Source organism: Lygodium microphyllum, chromosome 30 (genome assembly GCF_053477565.2).
Source record: "Lygodium microphyllum isolate KBCC chromosome 30, Lygodium_microphyllum_v1.1.10, whole genome shotgun sequence".
NCBI classification, from domain to species: Eukaryota; Viridiplantae; Streptophyta; class Polypodiopsida; order Schizaeales; family Lygodiaceae; genus Lygodium; species Lygodium microphyllum.
In genome coordinates, this window is record NC_141164.1 from 64774763 (window position 1) to 64786939 (window position 12177).

Here is a 12177-nt window from a genome sequence, read left to right on the forward strand (position 1 = left end):
ACACCCACATCTTCCTACTGTAGTCGTCGATAATCAACATAAAATAAGAAGATCCCCCCAAGGCCTGTGTAGGCATCTTACCACACAAGTGAGCATGCACCAACTCTAGAGGAGCCTGTGCTCTATTCTTGTTTTCTTGTGGAAATGCCTTTCTCTGTTGCTTGCCCATCATACAAGCTTCACATGGTTCCTTCAATTCAGTTATTGTAGGTAGGTGAGCAACCATACCTTGCTTTTGCATCTCCTTCAATACTGCAAATCCGATGTGTCCAAACCTTTCATGCCAAATCTTACTTGTGCCCACTCCAGCGGTGGCTGTAAGAGCACTTAGCTCATACAGGTTGTTCCTTCTTTCTCCTTTGCCAACAATTGTGCCAGCACTATCAATAATTTCTGCACCTGTCTTCTTGAACCTCACTTCATGACCAAGATCAGTTATGGCAGCAACTGATAAGAGATTTCTCCTGATTTCAGGAACATACAACACATTTGAAAGCTTTTTGACTTCACCATTTGCAGCAACAAAAGAAATAGTACCTGTGCCCGCAGTAGGGCATTTAGCATCATTTCCAACCGTCACAGTGATGGATTCTTGTAGAGGCTGCATAGAATTGTATAGACCTTTCTTGTTGGTCATGTGACGGGAGGCCCCACTATCCAACACCCATGAGTCAGTGGTAGATTCTTCTTGCGCCGAGGAGCACACTTCCTCAATGGTCGCCATGAATAATTCCAACTCTGCTTCAGCTGTATTGGCTGTCTCTTTCCCTTTACTTTTAAGGGTACCATTCTTTTCATCTGCCTTCTTGACACGACAATCTGCAATTGCATGTCCTTTCTTCTTGCAGTAGAAGCACTCTCCTTGAAACTTCTTCTTGCTGCCCTTCTTCTTTTTGTCACCATCATTTTTGGTGGAGGAGAAACCTTTGCCTTTTGCATTGGCAGAGAATGCAGCATCTCCATTGTTACTTCCTTCTCGAGCTTTCAGCCTCAACTCCTCCTCCATTAATAATGCACAAAACTCCTCAAAAGTCAAAGCTTGAGGTCTCACCTGAGTATTAAGGGTAGCTACTAGTCCATCAAACTTTTGTGGACAAATCCGAAGAGACCTCCGAGCTAGCTCTTCGCTAGTCTTTTGTATCCCAGCGCCAGCCATCTGGTCGCACAGATTCTTAATCCGAGTGATGAATGCTTCAACCGTCTCTCCTTCAGTAAACTTCTCCGCTGCTAGTTGATTCTCCAACTTTTGAATCCTTGTTTGGTTTCGTGTTTCATACTGACTCCTTAGCACATTCCAAGCCTCTGACGCTTTGGTTGTATGCTGAATCAAAGTCAAAACACTGTCAGAACAACTTGTAACTAAGGCACACAATGCATCTGCATTCCTTCGTTTCCAAGCTCGTAGAAGATCTGCATTCGGAGGAATCATCACACTAGGATTTTATGGATCGGGGGTAGGCTGTGGTTCTGCATCGGTCCCCAGCACAGTCTCCAAAAGCTCATAAGAATCAAGGATAGTTGTAATTTTGAACTTCCACAAGGTGTAGTTTGTACCATCTAACTTGCCTTCGTTGAAGGTTGGTGGACGAATCCACAGTGTTTGAATAGCCGGTACAGCAACACCACCTCCTGCAGCGCTTCCAAAAGTTGACATAGTTTCTTTTTTCTGCTGAAGCCTTTGCCTCTTGCACGCTCTCCGATCTCTAGAGCCCCCTGGGCTTTGATACCATGTAAAATATTACACGGCGCAGCGAATAGAATCTGAGAAAGAGATAGAGAGTACACAACAGATAAGAGGAGAATCAGTAAATTCTTTAACTTCAAACAACTGATACAAAGATGGCTCTGTCCACCTGTGCGCTTCCACTGTGTGAAGCTTAGATGGCGATCTAGACAGAAGATAGGTGAAGAGCTTAAGGCTAGCTGGAACAACAACTCCGATTGGGTGAAAGATGAGTGTGAGATGGCTGCGAAGGGGTTTAGCTTTAATAGCCCGCGAAGGTCGTTAGGTCGGCATCCTACCATATGAGCCTCCACTAGTCGGCCAGGGAATATTCCAGGGAATATTCCCTTTACCATCGGACCCCGGACCCCACAATAGGGGCCCCTTTTAACTCCCTTACACCGCAACTCGATGCAATGCGCCTCGAGTTGCTACCAGCTTAACCACTCCGTCTAACCCAAAGATTAGACCCACAACAGTCACCTTTTTGCCATCCGGTCACATAGACCTCATCTGATATACAAGTCAGGACTCAACCAATGTTCGGGCTCACATTTGGCTTCTCCTCATAATGGGGGCCTTACAACTTTGAGCACCATGGATCATTGGTAGCACCTTATGAGGGTGGGGCATTGATCATATCTAACAGCCCTTGCCCTTTTCCCCTCCTCATAGCTCTTTAGACTATTCAAGTCACAACCATAGGCCTACTTGTCCTTAGGCTACCTTGCAGACTTCCATTCTCTTGCGTTAATTCCTTCACTCACTTTTTAGATCTTCTTGTGCAAGTGATCTCTTAATTGAGCTTTGTGTTCTTAGTTTTATCAAACAAGCCGGTCTCCACACACTCCCATGTCCTAAAAATCCAATTCTTCATCATGGCCTCGTATGGTATTCCGTAAGGGAGGAATAGCCGTGAGATAAAAGATAGGGAGGGAAGTAGAGGGAGTGAAAAGAGGGAGTGAAAAGAGGGAGTGAAGGAGGAAGAGTGGGAAAAAGGTAAAAGAAAAGGAAGGAGAAGACGGTGGAATTCCAAGAAGAAAAAGGAAAAGGCTATCTCACATTCGAACTACGATGCCGCCGAAGAAAGTCCAAGATGTAGCTGAGGGAGGGTCATCTCCCGGTATCCATGTGGATATCTCACCTCAAAGCCAGGTTTTTCTTCTTGGTGTTAATTCGGTTTTAAGTCGATCATGCAAAGAAAAATTGTTAAGGATAGGATATATTTGTTCGAGTTATTTTTAACGAAGGAGTTAGCTTATGAATGACAATGTATACAAATTAGCTTTCTTCAAATTGCATCAAGCATTATAAAATTATAGGCAAGATTATCCAGTTACTATAGTAATATATTCCTAAAGTGTAGAAATTATATCTTGCACCATTAGTCTTATTCCTTTCGCAACGAATCATGGTAAAATGGCTAAATCCATGAAAGGTTTCTTTCGATGCTCAAATTACTAGGGAGTTATCTTTGTTAGTTGCACATCTTAGCAAGGCAATTGTTGTTATTTGGCATGAGTTCATCTTTAAAGAAAACGGAAGTTAAATGTTAGGAATTAACAAGTATAAAAATTAGATATATGAACTCATTTGGAAAGAAAATGTAATGGGGAATTGCTGGATGACACTCTATTAACACTTTTCCCCTGCTATTTGAGGTCTTGGGACTAATAAAGTGTGTATACACCAATTTCACAGCTAGGCCTTTTTGTCCCAAGGAGTATTTGTCGCTCTTTGTATCACCTTGGCATTATGCTATATGCCAAATTAAACTGTATTGATTGGGAAAGTTAATTGTCACAAGGATAGTAAAAACCGTGACAAGAGATTAAGATTACCTTCCAAAAGATAACCGAACCAATCTAAACATAGAAACATTCATACCCTAAACACTTGACTACTTTCCTTACCGTAGGGACAATAAATTCATAAAGATAAGAAACTAGGGTTTGTCCCTAAGCTTCTTAAATGAAGAAACCCTAGGCCTGACATACGCAGGACTTGCGCAATATGTATGAAATCATTTTGTGATTGATTCACAAGGAGAAAAAGGGAAAGAAACAAAAAACCCTCATCAAGGACGGCAGATCCTTACGCAAGTTATCTTGCAAAAAGACGTAGTTTTGGATATCCTTCTAAATAAGGAAAGTTGTAAAATAGAAACTAGCATGGCTAAGGTACCTTAGGGTTAACCAAGTTGGGTATGCCCTACACCGGAATATAAGGGATCTTGCCAAGTTACAAGACACCTTGAGAACGACTGCTAAATACACTCAAAAAGGAAAGAACACTTCCTTAGCAGTTTGCCATACAACTGGGCTCATTATTATTAATGTTTGTGCTTGCTAGAGATTTTAGGGCTCTGTTTAAATTATGAATTACAAATTAAATAAGTTCCTATACTTCAGGTTAAAGGCCTGAAGGGAGAGGCAGCTTCAATTACCCCCGACTGCCTGCCTGACCCTAACCAAGGGGGTTGTTGACCGCGTCGGGAACGTGGACCGAACCCGCCGCCGCGAGAGGTCTTTCCGTTAAGCTCTACTTGGAGTAGGAGGACGCTTGGGTGCCAGGGGGGGCTCTGGCCATAAATCCCTCGCCTTCCGGGTCCTGCACAAGAGGCTAACGTGACTCGGGATTGGATCTCGAGGCCCGCATACTAGTTGACGGGCGGAAGCTTGGAATAGTGATCCCTGGAGATTACTGGTAAGCCTTCGGGCAGATTATGGACAAGCCTACAGGCGGAACTTCTTGTATTTCGGGGCCTGTTTTTTTGATTTGAGGCCATTTCGGGGCCTGTTTTGGAGGCGGAAGTTTTCTGCACGCACTCAGGAAAAAGCCCAGTTTTATGCTGTGCAGCCACTGTTCTACAGGTCGGTGAATAGTTACAGTAAACATTGCATTGTATGCTTGTGCGCAGAGACATTGGGAGCTACAGAATCATCCCTGTTGCCTGTTGATGCAAAATCGTCACTAGGAAGTGACTGTGTGGTCAAATACCACTTTCGCCAGTTTTGCAGATTTTCCCTTGTGAGGGTGAAGCTGTGGTTTTTGCAGTGACAGAATTTTTGCAGTCTTCTGTAATGGCATCTGATTCTCTTTCACAGATTGTCACTGAAAAGCTTGACAAGAACAACTTCCAAGCATGGAAGTTTAGAATGACGAATTTCCTTATGGGAAAAGGATATTGGGAATTTGTTGCAGGAAATGAAGAAGAACCAGTTCTTCCTGATATTCCCAATCAACAGCAAATGCAGGCATTTAAAGCATGGCATGAGAGAGCCAGGAAAGTTATGTATTGGCTGTCTATCAGCATTTCAGACTCTATGATTGTGCATATTCAGGATGCAAGTACGCCAAAGGAGGCATGGGATACTCTGTCAAAGATGTATAGCACAAATACGCAAGCCAGGAAAATGCAGCTCAAGCAAGAGTTGCACAATGTGCAAAGAGAAAATATGAGCATCAATGACTACCACATGAAGGTGAAGAAGATTGCAGATGCACTTGCTTCCATTGGGTCGCCAGTGGAAGATGATGATTTAGTTTCTGTGACCTTGAATGGTCTAGGAAAGGATTATGCGCAGTTTCGGACATCCATTTCCGTCCGTGAAAGATTTCCTGATTTTGAAGAGTTGATTGCTCTTCTAATTTCTGAGGAGCAGAGAAATGGTGGTGCATCTTCTTCAGGAGGAACTTCAAAAGAAGCTGTCTTCTACTCAAATACTGGAAGAGGTAGAGGCAGAGGTAGAGGAGGCCGATTTGGAGGCCGTGGTAGAAATCAAAATATGCAGCAAACTCAAGAAAACCAGTCCTATGGAGGAGGACGTGGTAACTCTAGAGGCAGGGGGAGCCAAAGAGGTCGTGGTGGATGGCAAAGAGGCCAAAATGCAAACAGTAATGTTGAATGCTACTACTGTGGTAAAATGGGTCATAGGGCTAAAAACTGCTATAAAAAAGCAGAATGACATCATGAATGGAAAACTGCAACAAGGAAATTATGCATCTTCTAGTAGACAGGGTGATGACAGAAATGAGCATTTGTTCATGGTGCAGCACATGAACAATTCTATGACAAGTGCAGAAGAAAGCAATGATGTATGGTATGTTGACTCAGGTGCATCAAACCACATGACAGGTCATGCAGAATGGATGGAAGATGCAAGGAAAATGGAAAAACCAGGATTTGTGGAGACTGGTGATGATACTGCACATCCTATTGTGCAGATTGGAAAAATTCCTTTGTCTATGCAGGATGGGAAAAAGAAATACCTGTCCGATGTATTTCATGTCCCGAATATCACCAAGAATCTGGTTTCTGTTGGTCAAATGGTTGAGCAGGGCTTGCAGGTCAGATTTAATCCTCATGGATGCTTTGTTGAGGATATGAAAAATAAAGGTCGCTTGATAGCAAAAGGAAAGAAGAAGGGCAGAATGTTTACATTGGATGCAGACATGCCTGAATTGAGTGCAGCAATGTTTGCACATGGGACCGGTGTAGTTGCAGATATTGATATCTGGCATAAACGCATTGGTCATGTTAATGTACAGCGACTTAAATCAATGCAGGCCCAAAATATTGTTGCAGGATTGCCTAAGTTCAAGGTTGCAGAAATGCATAAGGTATGTGAAGCCTGTCAGTTTGGAAAACAGGCAAGGAAACCATTTCCTAGACATGTTCAAGAGAGTGAGAAGCCATTGGAATTAATCCACTCTGATGTGTGGACTACTAAAGCTGCATCTCTTGGAGGCTGTCATTATTTTGTTAGTTTTATTGATGACTATAGCAGAAAAGTTTGGGTGTATTTTATGAAAAAGAAAAGTGAAGTTTTTGGGCATTTCAAAACTCTTAAAGCTATGGTTGAAAAAGAAACAGGTCTGCAGATAAAATGCCTAAGGTCAGATGGAGGGGGAGAGTACCTCTCAAATGAGTTTGCAAGGTTCCTGCAGGAGCATGGCATAAAGCAGCAATATTCATGCAGTCATACCCCACAACAAAATGGAATTGCAGAAAGGAAAAACAGGCATATTGGAGAGGTATCTCGTGCCATGCTCAATGAAAAAGACTTGCCAGATTTTTATTGGGCTGAAGCAGTTGCTACAGCAGTCTACATAATGAACAGGACTCCCACTGCAGCAATACATGGAATGACTCCAGAGGAGAGGTATACTGGTAGGAAACCAGATATTTCTCATTTGAAAATTTTTGGTTGCATTGCCTATGTACATGTGCCAGATGAGTTGAGATCCAAGTTAGATCCAAAAGCTGAGAAGTGCATCTTTATTGGTTACTCTCTGCAGCAAAAAGGGTATAGATGCTATAACCCTTCTACTCGTAAGTTTACAGTGAGCAGAGATGTTGTTTTTGATGAGATGAGTAGCTGGTATAAACCAGTAAATGTGATTGATGATGTAGATGCACAAAATGGTAATGCTGCACAGAATTTACAGCAGCAGTCACAAAATATTAGTGGACCTGGAGCCTCCTCTAGCAGTGGTTCACATTCTTCGCCATGGACAGGCAGATTGAGATCAGGAGAATCTTCTCAAAGTAATACAGATAGTGGTATGCAGGTATCACGAAAAGGAAAAGAGAAGGTTGATCAGCCCATGTTTGATGTGAATGCAGGTCACTCTTATGTGGATGGTGAATCCAGTGGCTCAGAACAGAGCATTGATGATGAGTTGGGTATTCCTTCTATTGTTACACCTGGAGTAAGGAAGACCAGGGATGTTTTGAGAGCACCTGGGAGTGAACCTACTTTGCGCAGGTCTACGAGAGCTAGGTATCCTGTGAATAGGTTGAAATATGATGGATTTACAGCCATTCACTATGCATATATGGTTAAAGTGATACAGGAACCAGAACCCACTTCTTTTGAGGAAGCCATGGGAAAAGAAAAATGGGAGAAAGCCATGGATGAAGAAATGGATGCCTTGGAAGCAAATGCTACATGGGAATTGGTACCTTTGCCTAAAGGTAACAATGCAATTGGCTGTAAGTGGGTTTATAAGGTGAAGCACAATGCAGATGGTTCTGTGAACAGATACAAGGCAAGATTAGTAGTCAAGGGGTATGCACAAACATATGGCATTGACTATGAAGAAACATTCAGTCTGATTGCAAGGATGGCAACCGTAAGAGCAGTCATTGCTATGGCTGCATCAAAGGGATGGTCTTTACATCAGATGGATGTAAAGAATGCCTTCTTGCATGGTGATTTGCAAGAAGATGTCTATATGGAGCAGCCACCAGGTTATGTGCACGCTGTTCATCCTGAGTTTGTTTGCAGGTTGAAGAAAGCCTTGTATGGCTTGAAGCAAGCACCTAGAGCATGGTCTGACAAGATAGGACAGTATCTTGTCACTATTGGCTTTCAGATTTCCAAGGCAGATTTCTCACTTTATGTGAGAAAAACAGAGAAAGGTGTTATGCTACTTGTCATTTATGTTGATGATTTGATTATGACAGGTGACAGTGATGAAGATATCCTTCATGTGAAAATGCTATTGAAGCAGAAGTTTGAGATGAAGGATTTGGGAGAGCTGCGTTATTTCTTGGGCATTGAGGTGATTAGATCACCAAGTGGGATACAGCTCTTGCAGAGGCAGTATGGATTGGACATGCTGTCCAAATATGGGATGACAGGCTGTAAGCCTATTTCAGTTCCTTTGGAGCAGAATGTGAAGCTGAGCGCAGATGCAGGTGAGCTTCTGGAAGACCCTACTATGTACAGACGCATAGTAGGAAGCTTGATTTATATGACTATTACCAGGCCAGATCTGAGCTATGCTGTTGGATTGGTAAGTCAGTTTATGCAGGCTCCAAGGAAACCACATTTGGATGCAGCTAGACGCATACTCAGGTATGTGAAGTCCACATTGCAGTATGGACTATTTTATGAGACTGGGGTTCAGATACAGTTGCATGGATACACTGATGCTGATTGGGCTGGTAGTATTTCTGATAGACGATCTACCAGTGGATATGTGTTCTCTTTTGGGAGTGCTGCAGTCACTTGGAGTAGCAAGAAACAGCCTACAGTGGCCTTGTCGAGCACAGAGGCTGAGTACAGGGGTGCAGCAATGGCTGCATGTGAGGTAGCTTGGTTGCATAAGCTACTTTATGATATGCATCAGTCTACAGATGGGCCCGTTGTCATTTATTGTGACAACATGAGTAGTATACACTTGGCAAATAACCCAGTCTATCATGCTAGAACAAAGCACATTGAGGTGCATTATCACTATGTGCGAGAGAGGGTTTTACTAGGTCTTATTGATCTAGTTTATGTCAGCACAAAGGATCAGGTAGCTGACATATTCACGAAGGCATTGGGCGCAGAGAAGCTGCGCAAGTTCAGAGACCTGCTTGGTGTGCAGGAATTGGGATTGAGCTCGAGGGGGAGTGTTGACATATCGAGCTCCACTCGTGATACGCCAGGGTGACCGTTGTGCATTTATGTCACCGACGTGTTAGTTGCAGACGCGGTTGGTACACCGCCCCTGAATAATAGCTACACGATAGCTATCCTTATCTACTCTAGTTTGTGGCTCAGCTAGTATGCCACCTTAGTTAGTTGAGTTTGGTTTTGAGACCCATATATACAGGGTTCTTCTATTTCTTTGTATGAGAGTTCATTTGGCTTACACAACTAAGAAGAGGAAAACTGTTTTCAGCCTCCACCCTTGTGTGTATTCCCCCATTGTGCAAGCAAGGAAGCTACAAGCGAGACTCCTTCCTTCTCTCCCACAATCTTGACAACTGATGCCAGCATTCTTTCCTTGGGGTGTGTACTTTTGTAGGAAGGTCATCGAGTAGCATACTCTTCAAGGAAATTGAAGAGTCATGAAAAGAATTATGCCACACATGATCTGGAATTATTAGCTGTCATCCATGCTCTAAAGCTTTGGAGACACTACCTGTTGGGTAACAAGTTTACTCTAGTAACCGATCATAAGAGTCTCAAATGGATTTTTACCCAGAACGAGCTCAACATGAGGCAACGTCGGTGGATTGAAGTATTGGAGGAATATGATTTTGAAATCAAGTATCGACCAGGGAAAGAGAATGTAGTTGCCGATGCACTCAGTCGCAAGGCATTCCTATCCATCAACGGCTAGATCTCTGGCTACAAAGGTATCTATGCCAAACAACCCTATACTTGAACTAGTTAGAGAGGAAGCATGCCATGATTTGACCTACCAAACAATGATAAAGGAAATATCTACCAAGGAGCAGAATCAAAAATTGCAAGCTAAGTATCAGGAATTTTCCATTGATAATGGACTTGTCTACTACAAAAAAAGGCTGTGTATACCAGCAAGCCAATCACTTAAGCAGAGGATATTATGGGAAGCTCATGATTCTCCTTTCACAGGACATCCTGGCTATGCAAAAACTCTTAATGCAGTTAGGAAGAGCTACCATTGGGAGAGGCTCAAAGGTGATGTTCTCAAGTATGTCACTGAATGTGTGTCTTGCCAACGTATCAAGGCCGAACATGTCATGATGCCAGGGAAACTGCAACCGCTTGACATTCCCCAAATGAAATGGGAGTTCACCAGTATGGATTTTGTTGTGGGCTTACCCCAAGTCCAAGGAGGATACAATTCCATTATGGTTGTGGTTGACATGCTTACCAAGGTTGCACACCTGATTCCAGTAAAGACAAACTATAAAGCCTCCGACATTGCAAGATTGTTTATCAAGGAGATATTCAAGCTACATGGGTTACCTAAAAGAATCATTAGTGATCGAGATTCTCTCTTCACATCACACTTCTGGAGAGCTATCTTTGAAGCTGTTGGGACTCAACTCTGTTTTAGCACCGCCTACCATCCCCAAACGGATGGACAAACAGAGCGAGTGAATCAAATCATTGAGGATATGCTTAGGGCATACTGCTGTCGAGAGTCGAAGAGGTGGATTCAATACTTGCCATTAGTTGAATTTTCCTACAATGCTTCTTACCAGCAGAGCATTCAAATGACCCCTTTCCAGGCAATGTATGGTCATGATTGTCGAAGTCCCCTAAACTTTTCTGATTCCAACCCTAAGAGTTGAAGCTTCAAGACAAATGTTGAAGGACATGGATGATCAAATAAGGTCAATAAGACAAGACATACAAGCAGCCAAGGATAGACAAAAGGCATATGCAGATTTGAAACGTCAAGAAAGAGTCTTCGAAGAAGGAGACATGGTCTTCATTCGGGTACGCCCTAAAATGAGTTCTCTATCCCTAGGAGAATGCAGGAAGCTAAGTCCAAGGTATTGTGGGCCGTATAAGATCCTCAAATGCCTAGGACCCAATGCTTATAAATTGCAACTCCCTGAGAACCTAAAGGTTCACAATGTATTCCATATCAGCCTATTGAAAAAATATGTACCCAATCCTAATCATGTACTCGATGACCAACAAATTGTAATGCCTAGTCAAGGAGTCCTTGAACTAAGGCCAGAAAGGATCTTAGATGTTAGGGAAAGACAGTTAAGATCTAGAACCTTGAAAGAATGCCTTGTCCAGTGGAAAGATTATCCCGAAGAGGATGCCACTTGGATAGATGAAAGCTCTCTCAACCATCAATATCCCCTGTTTATCTCGAGATGAGGACATCTTGATTCCTCCAAGGGGGAGAGAATGTAATATCCCGCGTTAAATGAATTAGTTAAATCGAATTTTTTTTAATTATTATTCCCCCCTTATCCCTCCAGTCGACTGACGAGATGGAGGGGAGGGGAATAGAAGGAGATACTAAGCTCGTTGGTGGAGCCTGTGGAGGGAGGGAGGACATGCGTGTCGACACGCAAGAAGAGAAGATCCCCCTCCCTCCACTATTTAAACGAGGGGAGGGGGCCGCTGTACAGGAGGGGGGCAGCCGTGTGAGAGGAGAGGAGACGACGTCAGACCAGGAATCGCCGCCATCAACCGTGGATGCCGCCGTCTGCGCCAACCCTTCCGCCGCCTGAAGGCCGCACACCACGTTAATCCACCTTCTAGCCATCATCGACTGGGGGAGTCAAATTCCCCCCCCCCCCCCCACGTGGCCTTCCAGAAGCTCCTTGGAAGGTTCCAAGGTGGGCTTCTTAAGCCCTTGTTCCCCCCCCCCCCCCCCAAGGTTTTAAATCCCCCCCCTAAGCCCCTTGTTCTCCCCCCCTCCCCCTCCCGGGGTTTTAAATCCCCCCCTAAGCCCCTTGTTCTCCCCCCCCCCTCCCGGGGTTTTAAATACCCCTCTAAGCCCCTTGTTCTCCCCCCTCCCGGGTTTTTCAATCCCCCCCCAAGCCCCCTTCTTTTCCCCCCCTCCTGGTTTTCAATTTTCCCCCCTAAGCCCTTGTAAAATATAACACGGTGCAGCGAACAGAATCTGAGAAAGAGATAGAGAGTACACAACAGATAAGAGGAGAATCAGTAAATTCTTTAACTTCAAACAACTGATACAAAGATGGCTCTGTC